Raw genomic sequence first — 16,681 nt, forward strand, 5'->3', positions numbered from 1 at the left:
TACTATCGCCCCTCTCCTGCCCTCCCATCTTCTCTCTCTATCCCATCTGCTGTAATTTAACGCTTGGGAATTCTGAACCACACTTTAAACTCACTCTCCTCCCCTTTATCCCTTCTGTCAAATTACTCATCATCTTCTTCTATTTCTCCTCCTCCTTATACCTTTAATTCATTCATCATACACTCATGCATTGGTTCATTCATTCCTTTCACATATGGTGTTGGGGATCCAACTCAGGACCTTTGAAAGTGTGAAGCCAGCACTCTAGTGCTGAGCCAAAACCCCAGCACCTGTCTTTTTGATTTTATGACTGTTTGTATGAAATTCAGAATCGCATTCTGCTATGGTTCACTGATATGTGGATTGACCTAGTCCTTGTTTTCTGGGAGACTTTTGGAAAATATACATGAATTATTAGGAGATTGAAATGAAGAAACAAAGAGGAAATTCCCCAATTTCTTATTCTTAGAGTCCATACTCTGACTCTGCCTACCTACTGTAAAACTTTTAAACCCTTACTCCCCATTTCTATATCATTGCCAACAAGTGAACATTCACTGCCCTACAACAAACCAGAGAACTCACATTGAACAATGTTTCCCCAGTAGAGACCAAGACACAATACTTATTAAAAAAAATACCCTAGTTATGAGTTAGTAGGTAAAGCTTTATTTGAGTGTTAAATGTGCTCTATTTATGCGTTTGTGTGTTTGTTGATGTGTGTGGTGTGTGGGTGTGTGTGCTTGTGTGTGAAACAAGCACTGAGGTGTAAAATAAATGCAGGAAAGCACTAGCATGGCTGCTAGTCATTTTGATTCATCTCATTAGTAATAAGGTGCTTACTTTTTTCTTTGATTGAAAGCATACAACGTAGGATGGCATTTAAAGTTTAAATAATTTTAACACGAATCTTTCTACAAATGTACAATTCCTTTTAATACAGTATTTTAGCATGATTATCTTAATGATAGCTAACATTTAGAAAATACATTTTAAGCACAAAATACTGTGAACATTACATGTATCGGTTATGATTGCCATCATCTCTTAATGAAACAGGGTCATGATTATCAACAGCAGGATATGGTATTTTGATGTAACATGGTGATCCCTTTAGGGTGGCTAGAAGAGGGACAGGCCTACTTTTACCTGTATTAAATGGTATAATATACTCAGCTTGTTAATGTTTTTTATACTATATTTTTATGTAGGGTTCAGTTAATTTGCTATATTTTAACAGACACTTATTTCTTAACAAATCATCCTAAGATATAATTTTTTGGAATTATGATTTCACAAAAATTAACAGCTCTTACAATGACTTTATTTCGGAGTAACCGGCCTTCTTGACTTGTTTTCTCCAAAAGGGTTTTCTGAAGATTCACCAGTTGTTCAAATGATTTTCTGTCTTCCTTACTGGCCTCTTTAGAATAATCTTTACCTTTGAATAAGTACATATGGCTTTCTAAGAACATAAAACACAAAGTGAGAAATGTTAAGACATTGAAAGACAGGTTAATGCTATTCAAAGCAATAACTAGGTGAATAAGAGAATAGCCCTTACTCTGAAGGGCAAAGACCAGCTTGTGATGAAGGCATTCCATTTCCTGTTGCACTACACTGATAAGTTTGGGTTCTACACATGTTCACTTTTCAAAGGACAGAGCATTGGCTTAAAACCCTTTCGGGTCTATCCAAGATGATATGGGAATCTCTGCTGGATCCCTCTACCCTGCTGAGTCTCAAATCACTCATTCATTCCACAACTATTCCCAGTGTAAATCTCACTGACTTTTAAGAACCGCTAATAAAATCTCTACTTTTTAATCCCAAACACACTTTTAATACTCTTTTTTCCGTTTTTCTATAATATTAAAAGGAACAATTTTCAATTCTATGAAAAAATGAAAAAAAAATCACAAAAAAATAATCCCTTGGATTTATAATATTCTTTACAGATCTCACAAAGCATCTTCATGTTTTTTACATCAATCATGTTATAGCTAACCCCACTTATGAAAGGGGAAACTGAGACTCACACAGGGATTAAATGGTTCCAACTCTTTCTGCTACAAAATGAACATGGCAGGTTTTTCTAATTCTAAGATCAATATGTTCTTTTCAGTAGATTAGTGTGTATGGAAAAGTAGAAAAAAGCTTGCAAATAATCATGGCAAAAACAATAAGAACAGTAGTATAATCTTTTTTCTTTCTTTAATTTTTGCAGTGCTGGGGATCAAACCCAGGGACTCACAAATGCTAGGCAAGAGCTCTAACACTGAGCGGCACCCCCAGCCAATAGAATATTCTTAAGTAGCACTTTATGCTATCAGAGCAATTTCACATCTAGTATCACATTTGATTTTTGCAGCTGTGTAAAAGAGTAAAGCAGACATTAATAGCACCATTTTACAGATGAAGACACTAAGGCCCAATGAGGCTAGGTGGTCTGCCAAGATCATGAATCAAGTGATAACCAGGCAAGACTAGTAAACACAGACAGGTAGAATAATAAGTCAAAACTAAAATGTATGTAATAGCACATGTTACCAAATAATGTATTTTCACAGCATTATGAAATCAGCTACAAGTATGTTTTCCCCAGAGAGTATGAAAGCAAAACATTTTCATTCTCAAGAGATCAACTGCTTCACACTTGTACCCAAATCTAACCAGCCATAATTCTAATTGGCATTTGCTAATTAAATCAGCAGGGGGCTCTCAAAGAGGCACTCTATCAACAAGTAGAAAAAACATAAAGGGCTAAGAAGTTTCAATTATGATCAACATTATGTAGTATCATACTGCATGAAATTCTCAGGTTACCATATAACTGTGCTTTTTAAAAAACTTGGCATTAAAGATAAAGCTACCTTACTTTATACTTAATTGTGAATGGGCTGCTCTAACTACTCCTCTTTCATATTCCTTTGTTATTTTTAACCATGCTTTATGTCTTCACTCTGTTTTGAAGAGGCAGCTGGAGCCCACAGGTCTAGACCCTCATGTGGGTCCTGCCAGAGGAACCATCTACCACAAAGAGAATCAAGACAGTCATCGAAGACAACATTCCAAATTTTAATCCAACTAGAGAATCCAACAGTTAAACTGTCTGCAAAAATGTAATTTTTTGTAGGTAGACTGAGATATATAATTATCTTTCTGAAAACACTGTAATTTTATTTTGTTCTAGTAAATAAAGTCAATCTAGATGAGTATAGAAAAGGGTGGAAACTTGGTACTTAGGTAATCAAATACAACTTAAAAATATTACCACACACATATCTATTTTTTCTCTCACCTGAAACAGCTAAAGGACAATACACAGATTTCTAAAAAGATATGAGGCAATGGTAGATGAAAGAGTGCACGAATTCTTTGGAAGATAAAAAGTGGATAAGAAGAGAACAACAGATTCAGAAGAGCTGTGGAACCAAAACACTGGTATCTAGCTGGGGCTGACGGCAGGAACCCTTTCAGTCCTCCAAAAACTCAGACGCACAAGCACAGGCACCACAGTATGGAGGAACAGAGAGGATCCGCACACTAAACACCAGGAGCACCATGAGCCCTCAGCTCCCTGTCTTTCCAATTTAAACCAACAATTTCACTGTAATGGTATAGGACTCGTCTAAGGATATGATGAGTTGTCCAGTGAAATCTTCAAATCTGGCTGTCTGAAAAGCTCCCCCAGTGCAAAAGCTGGCTTGCTAACCAGTGCTGTTGGCATGAGGCCCAAAGGCCACCCACCTGTTCACAACAGAGCTGCCTGTCAGCTTTGGGGCATTTCACCAGCACCCTGATCAGACAGGACACCAGATGTTTCAGGTAAACTGCTAACAAGAACAAGAGACTCCAAAACAAAATTTTTAAAAAGAAGAGGAAGAAGGAAAAGCAAATGGAGCAAAAAGAGATAATACAGTGGGCAGGGTAACACTTTTTGAAAAGATATAATAAATATCCTCCCTGAGATATATTTTAAAAAGCTACAATAAATGTCCTCGGGGAGGATATTATATCCTTGAAATGGGAATAGGATACGACTAAAACAACAAGCTGAGAACAAGAAAGAGTTCTTGAAGAATATAAATGTGATACTATCATAACAAATTTTTAAGATAAAACACAAGAAAAGTCCAAGAACTATGTTCTGTAAAATAATGCCAGTTGCCTAGATTTTTAATTCTCCATATATTCCATAAAAACCACACCAGTCAACAAGGATAATCAAACCTCCCCTAATCTAAGCCTACCAAAAAATTAGGAGTCGGGAACTACTATAAACTTCCACTTGAAGGTAAACAGAGAATGAACATCCCAAACCAGCTGAGCTCTGAAGCCCTCACTGGTCTGGGGAGGCAGACGGAATCTGCACAGGAGCAGGACAGTGGAGCTCTAGCAGTGCCAGACAGATAAAGTTCATCCTCCAGAATGAGGTCACCCCAGGAAGGGAGAGCAATGAGGACATCTGAGATTGGTAGTTCAGAGCAGTGGCTGCTTAGGAATTCAAAGGAAGGGCTGGAAGGAGATGCAGTCAGACATCTGGGGGCGCTCTGCTCTCGGGTGATAAACAGGTAATGCAGACAGCCTTCGACAGTCTATGGCAGGGAGAAAGAGAGAAGCAATGGGAGAAAATTCAGAAGGACAAAACCAAAAGCCTCGCCCAGCCCCTTCCCTACCAGTAAAGGAAGCACCCTACTGAAGCCATTGTGCTTCTCTGTATTGATGGGAGAAAGAACTCTTTTTCTTGGGCGGGGTGGGGTGGGGTGGGGAGGGAGGTACTGGGGATTGAACTCAGGGGCATGAGCCACCAAGCCACACCCCAGCCCTATTTTGTATTTAATAGAGACAGGTTCCCACTGAGTGCCTCACTTTTGCTGAGGCTGGATTTGAACTCATGATCCTCAGCTTCTGGAGTCACCGGGATTACAGGTGTGCACCACTGTGCCAGGCTAGAAGGAACTCTTGAATTAAGAAGGTCAGTAAGGGTGAAAAATCTATATAATGAAAATTACAGAACCCTAAAGAAAGAAATCAAAAAAGACCTTAGAAGATAGAAAGATCTACCTTGCTCTTGGATAGGCAGAATTAATATTATCAAAATGACCATACTTCCAAAAGCGCTATACAGATTTAATACAATTCCAACCAAAATCCCAATGATATTCCTCATAGAAATAGAAAAAACAATCACAAAATTCATCTGGAAAAATAAGAGACCCAGAATAGCTAAAGCAATCCTCAGCAGGAAGAGTGAAGCAGGTGGCATCACTATACCAGACCTTAAACTATACTACAGAGCAATAGTAACAAAAACAGCATGGTATTGGCACCAAAACAGACTGGTAGACCAATGGTACAGAACAGAGGACACAGAGACTAACCCACAAAACTACAATTATCTTATATTAGAAAAAGGTACCAAAAACATGCACTAGAGAAAAGATAGCATCTTCAACAAATGGTGCTGGGAGAACTGGAAATCCATATGCAACAAAATGAAATTAAACCCCTATCTCTCACCATGCACAAAACTCAACTCAAAATGGATCAAGGACCTAGGAATAAAACCAGAGACTCTGCGTTTAATAGAAGAAAAAGTAGACCCTAATCTCCATCATGTGGGCTTAGGCTCCAACTTCCTTAATAAGACTCTTTTGGTGCCAGAATTAAAATCAAGAATCAATAAATGGGATGGACTCAAACTAAAAAGTTTCTTCTCAGCAAAAGAAACAAATCTGTGAGGTGAATAGAGAGCCTACATCTTGGGAGCAAATCTTTACCCCTCACACATCAGATAGAGCACTAATCTCTAGGGTATATAAAGAACCTCAAAAGCTAAACACCAAAAAAACAAATAACCCAATCAATAAATGGGCCAAGGACCTGAACAGACACTTCTCAGAAGATAATATACAATCAGTCAACAAATACATGAAAAAATGTTCATCATTACTAGCAATTAGAGAGATGCAAATCAAAACCACTCTAAGTGTTGCAGTCTGATAGGACTGCAAATTGGTGCAGCCAATATTGAAAGCAGTATGGAGATTACTTGGAAAATTGGGAATGGAACCACCATCTGACCCAGCTGTCCCTCTCCTCCATCTATACCCAAAGGACTTAAAAACAGCATACTACAGGACACAGCTGCATCAATATTTATAGCAGCACAATTCACAATAGCTAAACTGTGGAACCAACTTAGATGCCCTTCAATAGATAAATGGATTAAAAACTGTGGTGTATGTGTGCGTGTGTGTGTGTATGTATACACACACACACACACATAATGGAATATTACTCAGCAATAAAAGAAAATAAAATCATGGCATTTTCAGGTAAATGAATGGAGTTAGAAAAGATAATGCTAAGTTAGCCAATCCCCCAAAACCAAATGCCGAATATTTTCTTTGATATAAGGAGGCTGATTCATAGTGGGATAGAGAGTGGGAGATGGGAGTAACAACAAGCTCTAGATAGGGCAGAGGGGTTGGAGGGGAAGGGAGGAGGCATGAGATTATTAATGATGGTGGAATGTGATAATTATTATCCAAATTACAGGTATGAATACACGAACTGGGTGTGAATATACTGTGTATACAATCAGAGATATGAAAAATTGTGCTCTATATGTATAATAAGAATTATAATGCATTCTGCTGTCATATATGAATAAAAAAATTTTAAAAAAGATCAGTAAAAACCCTCTCACACCATCCCATATTGACTCCCAGTTGCTGATACAGGAGAACAGACATTTTAAAAATGATCATGAGAAAAAGAAAAAACAAAACAAAACCCCTTTCAAGTCTGAAATTCAAATATTTCAGAACAGAAAATGGACAAAAAGATAAATATTGGGGCTAAGGCTGTAGTTCAGTGGCAGAGTGCTTGCTCAGCATGTGTGAGGCACTGGGCTCGATCCTTAACCACCACATTAAAAAAATAAAATAAGGGCATGCTATCTATCTACAACTTAAAAAAAAAATTCGGGAAAAAAGAAAAAGGAAGACAAAATGATCTCCTACACCTCATGGGTCTTTTTTTTTAATATTTATTTTTTTAGTTGAAGTTGGACACAATGCCTTTATTTTACTTCTGTTTTTATGTGGTGCTGAGGATCGAACCCAGGCCCTTGCACATGCGAGGTGAGTGCTCTACCGCTGAGCCACGACCCCAGCCCCCACCTCATGGGTCTTAAAAGACCTAAAGCACATGACATAGTAAGTACTGTTGATGAACACAATAAATGTCCATAAATATTAGTTGCAATTTAAAAAACATTCTACTATTGAGAAAAGGAATCACTGTGCAAAGCACCATCATAAAGATAGCAGGTTTCACCAAATAAACTCCAAAGAAGATGTCTGCGTCAAGGGAGAAAAGGTTCAAATTTAATCCTTGAGACTGACAGGACCATAAACATTAATATCATTCCTTGGATTCAAAGTCCAGCTTCAAGGGAACAACGATTACTCTGGCAGTTCTTGGACCAGGAAGCCTTAAGAATGTCACAGATGACTACAGGGCTGGGTAGGAAGAGAGGTCCCCGGGGCAGGACACAGGACTTCCCATGGGGACGCATCTCACTCACACCCTAGCTTGAGGTGACGGAGTCATTGGCTCACCTAAGCCCAACTCACTTCCTTCCTCCTGCTCTCTGATCCCTCCTCCAGCTGCAGGCAGGGCACCAGAGGCCCACTGGCCATTTTCTGTCTCTCCCAGGATGGACTCCAGGTCTACCTCCTCCAGGGTGCTCCCCTCAAAAGAGAGCAGTTTATCCAAGCCGAATTTCAGTATTTCACTCAACTTGAATGAAGAAAACAAGAGATCCAGTTAGTTCTCATAACACAGGTGAGGATGTGTGACTCGCTAAGTGTCTAAATGACCCCCTGACGGACTTTCTTCTCTTCCATCACAAATGACACCTGCCAGGCTGTTCTGGAGTTGGATGAGGAATAAGCAGAGAGGTGATGAATGATGATCAGAGATGTTGACTTTGACAATTATTTATGATACCAAAAAAACTTTTTGGCCTCCAATTTTTTTGAGGAGTGGGGGCAGATAAGATGATCCCCAGCATCTTCTCTAGCACTCTCACCAGCATTTTCTACAGGCACTTCCAGTAGTCGAGAGAAGTCAGAGACCCTGCTGGCTACCTTCTTACCTCTCCCACTGCCAAACTAACCCTAAAGAGAAGGTGCCACTGAACACCTCATCTCACCATGAGCTGCCACCTGTCCTTGCCAAGCCACTTTGCTACTACAGTGCTTTACGGTACCCACTTTGGCAAAACCATGACCACCCTGATCACCAGACCCCAAGCCTTTCTCAATTTCAATCTCCCTGGACAGTCCTGGGGCACTCCCCATCCTGCCCTCTTGCTCCCCCTAGGGGACAGACTCAGCCTACTTCCTACGGCTGCAGGAACCAGACTCTTAGATATGTTACCTGGCTTCACTTGCTACCTGCAACTCTCCACCTCCCTAAGTACTCTCTCTTAGGAATTCTGAACCAATTGGGATCCACATCATGGGACTTCATTTTCATTCTGCCCTTTTAGATTTGGTTAGTTATCTCTAGATTGCCTATTCTGTAATTTGGAAACTTCAGCTTGAAAATACCTGAGATGAAAACTATGACAAAAACTAAGCAAAACCACACCTGATATATTTATATTTAACCTTGGTGTACCTATATTTATAACCAAGCCAAATGGCTTTGGCATTTAGTACCCAAAACAGAAGAAAGCCAAGTATTTATGATGAGGCTCAGTCCATACTGGGACCCTTCCCCCTTCCACTCCTTGGACTAAGTCTCCTGGCTTCCCTCGCTACTGCTCACTCACAAAGTGTCTTTAAGGAACTACCCATTTTTTAAATGAAAACCACTTTATTACAGCAACTAAGAGCATGTAGTTGGAAGTTAAAGAGTGCTCGGATTAGAGTCATGAACCTGATGTTTGGAAAATTTCTTAAGATGGAGATAAAGACGTCTATCTCATTTTTTTGTTATTCTTCTTCTGAAACAACTGGAAAAAGTGTGCGTCACACATGCTTAGCACACAGTAAGCATTCAATAAGTGCTCACCGCATCTTTATCTGCTCTCTGTTTCTGCTGTGTTCTCCTGGTAAGACAAGGAACCTGCTTTCCTTTTTCAGGCCTTCACTGCTCTATACTGCTTAGATCTGTCAAACCAGAACCACGTCTTTTACTATTAGATTCTTTTAATAACTTAAAAAATGTCCTGCTGTATTTTGAGACAAGGCAGTGAGTTATCACCCTTGTTCTTGGCAACCATAAATAACTCACAGTCTGGTGGCGAGGAAAGAATCAAGACAGAACCAGAATGTGATTTCTTGCCATGGCCTGGGCAGGAAGTCCCACCAAGGTCCTCTCCCACAGCCAATAGTTTGTACTGGCCCAAGGATCTGGTCCCATGGCAAAGTTTGTGCCTGTGCATTTCACAATGATGTGCTAGCAGCCAATGTCACAGGGAAACCCCTGATTGAATGCCTGGAGCTCCCTCCACTGGGGAAGCGTCGAGCATCTGAGAATTCATCTCCTCTAACTCCTGATGCCTGTGCCTTCACAACAGCCCATGATGAGCTCCTCCCCAAAGGTCCTGTGAAGAAGTGTATTTAGACACCTACAGTGTACACGTACCTCTCTCTCAAGCCTTCACCTTCCATTTGAAATTGCCTCTTCAATAGTGTGAAAATAAAATGCACAGCCTGCCCGGCCACCATGACAGATGAGCATGCAGAAGACTCAAAACAGAAAAGGCCAAAGACTCCACAGTTACTCTCTAAGATAAACAAAAATCAAGCAAACAAACAAAACCTAGGGTTCTTCTCTCAGGTTCTAGTACCCCCAAATCTGTGACCCTTTCCTGCAGGTCAATGACTCCCTAACAAAAACAGCACCATCCCTGTCTCCAATGCTGATGTGTAAAGATACATATGTGAGAAAATTGACATTTTTAACTCATGCATGGGCTAGTTGTGAATTTGATAATTCTGCTTGTGATACTGTGTAATTTTTCCCCTTTCACATACCTCTTGAATTTTTTGTTTGATAAGCTGATCCTTTTAAGGCCTGGTTTTTCTTGCAAACTTTTCTAATTCCTTTCTCTTCTGAGTCTCCCTCTAACAATAATTTATATTGATTTTTAATGCAAACTCTGTTGACTAAAGCCTACATTATTTTCATCTTTCTAATTTCTATCCCTATCTTCCTACTTTCTACTATCATCTTTCAGGCTTAAAGGCTTAAAGCCATCTTTGAACTTGCTCTCTCTCTCACTGCCTGCCTCAAAACAAGAGCCAACTCCTGTCATTTCTCTGCAGTTTCCTACAGCAGACCTTCCCACAGCTACTACCTTTTGTCAGACATTTATTACTCTCTTCATGCCTGAATCATGCTAGATACTAGGGGTTGATCTCTCTGCATCTAATCCCTCAAAAGGACCTGGGGTATATTATAATATAGGTTCAATTTTATCTCAAAGGCCTCCTACCAAAAGAGAGCTCTCTAGAATATTCTAAGCCAGCATTTGACTCCCATCTAATTTTTCCATCTTCAAGCAAATTAACTCTAGTGCTTTCACCCCTATGTCCTATGGCATAATTTTGAATTCCTAATCTTGTTCACTCATCTCTGAGTATGGAATGAGTACTATAAGTCACTACTCAAAGGGTCTGGGATTAAGGAGGAGGTATGGAACTAATCATCACGGATTTAAAAAAAAAGGAAGAAGAAAAAAGAACTTAAAACAAATTCTCTCTGAGGTAACTCGTGGCACACTCATCTTTAGAAGCCATGAAAAGATTAAGCCATGATGTTCAGTTTCATGCTCAAAGTCATATATCCAATAAGGGATAAGATGTGAATTTCAATCCAAGTTAGATGGTTCAAAGCTCATTCTCTTTATTCTATTTTCTCTGCCTTTAAATGCCACCCTCAGTTTTAGCTAGTATGGTACCTTGCATGTAGTTAGGTACTAAGAAGGTGAGAATTAGGCCAATGAAAAAATGTGTAATTTGCAACAATGAGTGGTTAATGCTGGTCCTTTTTATTTGCATTCTCATCCACAGAGAGTGCTGGTTATAAATCATGAGACTCTAAAAAGAACACATTTTACCTGGAGGTCAGTATCAGCCAAAGGTTTCTGGGCTCCCAGAGTAAAATGGCCTCTTTCTATGTTCGTGTTGGTGAGCTGCAGTTTGGAGGCTGCTTTCCTATAAACTATTTCTTCCACGGTGTCTCGGCCAATCAGCCAGATCACTTCCACAGCCCTGTACGGGAGTCAAATGAGAGCAGTGTTATGAGTCTGCAAAGCTGGGGAAAAAAGCATGCCAGGAAGATACACCTAAAAGGAAGCAGAACCAAATGCCACACTCAGGGAACAATGAAAAGGACACTGCTCATTGGGACCTGAGCATTTGTTAGAGAAATCTGGCCTCAACTTCTTTCTGAACTTTTCCCCAAAAGAGTAAGAGGAAGAAAGATGAAGTGACCACTATTGGGCCTACATCTGTAGCCAGGATAACCCCTGGCAGGCATGTTACCTCAAGTCAAAGGGTAGCTGAACACAACTTTGTTTCCTCTTTGTGGTACTGGGAACCCAACCCAGGGGAGCTTTACCATGAAGTTATATCCTAGCCTTAAAAAAAAGTTTTGAGACAGGGTTTAGGTAAGTTGCAAGGTTGGCTTTAAACTTGATCTTCCAGCTTGAGTCTCCCATGCTGATAATGATTACAGGCATGTGCACCCACTGGCTTTAACTTCATTTTTAAACTGAATTAGGATCTATCATGAGAAACATGAACTAAATAAATTCTAAGTTTTTTCTAATCATTTTGGAATTTAACTGTGCAACAAAGTGAGTCTGAACTGATCATGTGACCACTGATCCCCCAACATGACTCTACAAGCCAGCAGCACAATGGGGTTCAAACCCAGTGGTCTCTCAACTCCAACGTGGCACTGTTGTCAGGACTACCCTGTCCACCTTTCTCCCCAATGCACAGCTGCAAGCCAACAGAGCAGAAAGGTGCCAATGTCTAACTCACTCACTTGTTCTGGCCAATTCAGTGAGCTCTGGCAGCTGCCTGCAAGTCATTTTGAGGATTAATATCACTGTCAAAAAAAATAACAGTATCTGCTACTGTTAAGTTCATGCCAACTCCACCTAAAAACCATACAAAAAAGGAGCATGATCAGCAACACACAAATAAGGAACTAGAAACACACAAGGGAGGACTGGGTCATCCTGAAAATCTGAAATCAGTCCAACTGACTGGCTTCATCCTTCAAACTGACATTTCTGCCCCCAAATTCAGGTTTTGACCACCCTACAGTGGTCAAAGTGCTACCTCACCTTTCATTGTGTGAACTGGGAAAATTTAATTATCAACTATAACAGAAAGAGAGGTAAGCAAAAGAAAAGAATGCTTAAGTTAATTGCGTGAAGCCATTTAATATTTGTTTGAAAACCTTGATTGGATTTTGCTTCAGTCTGTGAATAAGGACACAAGTTCTTTCAGAAAACAGCTCCAAAAATAAGAGGTCTGGGGGCTGCAGTTATAGCTCAGTGACAGAACACAAGTGATAGAACACGTGAGGCACTGGGTTCCTTCCTCATCACCACATAAAAATAAATGAAATAAAGGTATCATCTGTTATGGTTTAGATGTGGTGTCCTCCAAAAGCTCACATGTGAGACAATGCAAGAAGGTTTGGAGGAGAAATGACTGGAAAATTGCTTTAACCTAATCAGTGAATGAATGCCTAATGGGATTAACTGAGTGGTAACTGGGGCAGGTGGGTGTGGCTGGAGGAAGGGGTTCACCAGGCACATGGCTAAGGGGTATATATTTTGTATCTGGACAGTGGAGTCTCTCTCTCTGCTTTCTGATCACGATGTGAGCTGCTGCCCTCAGTCACACTCTCCTGCCATGATGCTGCCTCCCCTGGAGCTCCAAGGAATGGAGTCGGCCTTCTATGGACTAAGACCTCTGAAACCATGAGCCCTCCAATAAACTTTCCTCCTCCACAGTTGGTTCTGGTCACAGAGGTGAAAAAGCTGACTAAAACAGTGCCCATCTACAACTAAAAATATATCTTAAAACAATGAGAGGTCTGCAGTGGGCAGTACGAAATGCACATGATCACACTTGCAGCTTCAACAAGGTAGGAGGACCTGACGCTAGCTATGAGAAGAGCAGATGATACCTGACTCTGACTGGAGAAAACCTGATAGTGTCTTCCTGTACTGGTTTCCACACTGATCAAAGAAGATGTCGTAAAATCAGTTCAAGACAAGAACACTCAATGCAACAACTCTCTGGTCTTTCTCCAATGGTGCAGGAAAAGGCCAAAAGAGCACTTTGGGTTCAGGAATTTTAAGAAGCAAACCAAAGGCTTCTCTTTGATTAATGTGGAAACTGTACAGAACACACTCCAGCTAGGGTCATTGGAGCTCATTGCTAAAACAAGCCTAAAAGGGCTTGTTCCAAGAACTGAATGAAGGGTTCCTTTCCACAAGGACTACTAACTCCCGTCTGGATGTAAGACAAGCCAGGCAGGAACATTCTCATTGAAGTCTTCCTATAAAATCAAAGTTGGAATAAAGAAATACTAATGATTGAATACGGAGACAGGCTAAGTTATACCCAATAATAAGAGCTACACTTCTACTTTACTACTGCCAAGCACTGCTCACAGCACTTTACATGTGTTGACTCTTTTAACCCTCACAACAACCCTGTGCCCTTGCTAGCACTATTCTCATTTTGCAGATGCTGAAATGGAAACAGCTAGATTCAGGGATTTATTTGAAGTTGCACCACTAGAAGATGAAACAGTCAGGATTCCATCCCGTATTCCAGAATCTGAGGTCATTACTCCTGGGACACAGACAGGGTCTCACAGTGTTGCCCAGGCCAGCCTTGAATTCCTGGGCTCAAGCCATCCTCCTGCCTCAGCCTCCTGAGTAGCTGGGACTATAGGCATGCACTACTGTGCCAGGCTCCAGAACCTTTTTATCCACTGTATGCTAACTATCGAGGCAGTCATCTCATTCGAAAATCTATTTGTGTTCCATAAGAATTATCTTTCTCTTGAGTTAATAGTGGCTAGTGCAGCCCTTGTTCACCAAAGATGATATTTTAAGCTGCATTTAGTTGTTTGGGACATATTCCTAAGCTATCGCTGGCATCTGCCGGCAATATGTGGTAACAACCTCGTGGAAAGCTGGAAGGAAACACTGAATGAAAATGCGGCACATCTATAGCTGCAACATGACGGCACGTATGACAGTCAGTGTGTGGAAAAGGCTAATGTCCAGGATGGCTTCAGCTCCTAGATAATCTACTCTAAGGCCTCCAAGGAGATTAACTAATTTTAGATGTTTCCAACATTTGCTTTCTAAATATGAAAAATGAAATCTTAAACGCATAAATGGAATTCCTCTCCCAACACTGACCATGCCTTTGACCAGATCCTTTGAGCTTCCCCTAAGACTAATCATGAGACAACGGGACTGAATGACAGGGTGTGGTATATGACCTGGGAAGAGACTGGACCAAAGGAATCTGATTGTATCTTATTATTGGCTTTAAGAGAGAGGTAAGACACACACTGGAGAAATGATCTCCTGATACTCAAGGATCATATCTAACACTTCTTTTATAGACCCATATAGTACAAAGCACTTACTAAGTGCTTTCTACATAAGGGTGACCTTTTGTTCCATAAGGACATTAATCTCTCTTTCATCAAGGACACCATTCCTGTTTGTGTTCCTATATCTATTCCATCAGGATTACCATCAAAAAAATAAGATCATGAACTTAGATTATGAATTCAAAATTAATTTAGGGCTTTTTGATTCAGAATGTAAGAAAAATTCCAATTCCCCAAACTAATTTCAAATTATTTAATACTATATGAAAGCAACTGGCAAAACACCACAAGTGTCATTTATTTATGATTAAGTCATATGGACAATACCATAATAATCATAAATAGCTGTCAGTTTCACTCTAGTCACATTTTAAACAACAAATCTTTATTAAACTTTATAACACTCTTCCAGAGGTACTCCTGGAGGAAGGGAAACTAGAAAAGAGATTATCTTATTTTCCAAATTCATGGTTGGGAAGGAGAATAAATGAATGTGAATAAAACTTTCCCTAAAATTAAAAACAAAACAAAACAGGACATTCCCGGTCAGTGGTCTAAGTGGATTAGAATTACTTTCCAACAGGCCCAGGTTTCAGCCTCACTTCTCACGATGACAGCTTTACAGGTTGAACAGAAAAGAGCTCCACACGAGAAGTCCAGTACTAGGCCACGTAAGTGCCTCGATTCTCTCCTTTTCAATACTCCTTGGTAAGAACCTCACCTTTCAGAGAATGAGGGGAAAACGTACCAGTGGTGGGATGCCTGTCTGCTTCCTCAACACCCCTGGGCTTACCTGCCCTGGTGCTCAGGAGAAAAATAAAGATGGGCTGCTGTCCAAAGTTCTTGATGGCCAGGTGTCTCTCTTCGCTTCTCACAGAACCGTCCACATGCTCATAGCTGTAGCCTTTACACAGAGAAGACAACAACCACACACAGGTCCTTACTCTTTGCAAGGACTCTTAGGAAATAAAATAATTGAGTCATTCCTAAGCCAATGCCTATTTGTCCTTTCCAACCCAAGCCTGCCCTACTTTCAATAAAGCCCAAGGGAAAGATCTCAACTGTTTGATAACTTGATCTTGTTTCTTATTTTATGTGGTACTGAGGATTCAAACCAGTGCCTCTCACATGCCAGGTAAGGGCTCTACCACTGAGCCACAACCCCAGTCTGAAAGATCTAAATTTAGGGAAACAATTCATCACTTCACAAAAAAAAATCACCATAACACACTAGCCTGGGTTTTAAAAACACAGGCAGCCAAAGTCTTTGGCATTTGCAGAGTTAATATTTGGTTTTGACTCTTCCCAGGCCACCCTAAATATCCACATGCTGGCAGTTGGTGCCTGCTGAGACACAATCCTGACTTAGGCAAGCAGTAAGACAAGCACTTGGGAGCCTGCCTGATGACCCAGCACCTGCTTTTCAGTGAAGCTCTAGGGCTCTCCACTTGTCACCACGCATCAGGTCAGGAAGGGAAATTGCAATCTCAAGTCATGTTTTGGCACTCGAGATTCCTCAATGTGCCAGTAGCTGAAGTGTCCAGTTACTGCAGTACTTGGGGGGCATCAAGTAGATCTGAGAGACCACTCTCAACTAAACTTTAAAACAGTTATTTCTGAGGCTGATAATCTCCCACAGGCTCAAAAATCAACCTCTGTTCAAGCTTTGTCCCATTATCCCACATCAATTTTATTATATATTAAGCAGAGTTCTCAAGTAACTGCCTACATTCCCTACTGTCACAGAAATAATTGCTCTTACCCTCCCCCTGCTTGATTTGTGGGATCTCCATACTATCAATCTTCATTTTCTTACTAATCCTGAATAAGTACATAACTGCTGAACTGTCGAGAGACGCTGCAAGTGTTTGTCACTGAAACTCGACTCACACATTTTTGAAGCCACTCAACATTTTCACGTCTGCTCCATACCCATCACCTGTATCACCTGGTGAGAATGTGGGTGTTACTTCTGCCCATGCGTCTCTAC

General features: G+C 40.5%; 1 pseudogene; it reads right to left on the reverse strand.

The window, feature by feature from the left end:
- Positions 1-1,316: 1,316 nt before the first annotated feature.
- The window catches only part of LOC143640228 (chromodomain-helicase-DNA-binding protein 1-like), a 38,328-nt pseudogene continuing 22,963 nt past the window's right edge, over positions 1,317-16,681 (reverse strand).

Source organism: Callospermophilus lateralis, unplaced genomic scaffold (genome assembly GCF_048772815.1).
Source record: "Callospermophilus lateralis isolate mCalLat2 unplaced genomic scaffold, mCalLat2.hap1 Scaffold_139, whole genome shotgun sequence".
NCBI lineage: Eukaryota > Metazoa > Chordata > Mammalia > Rodentia > Sciuridae > Callospermophilus > Callospermophilus lateralis.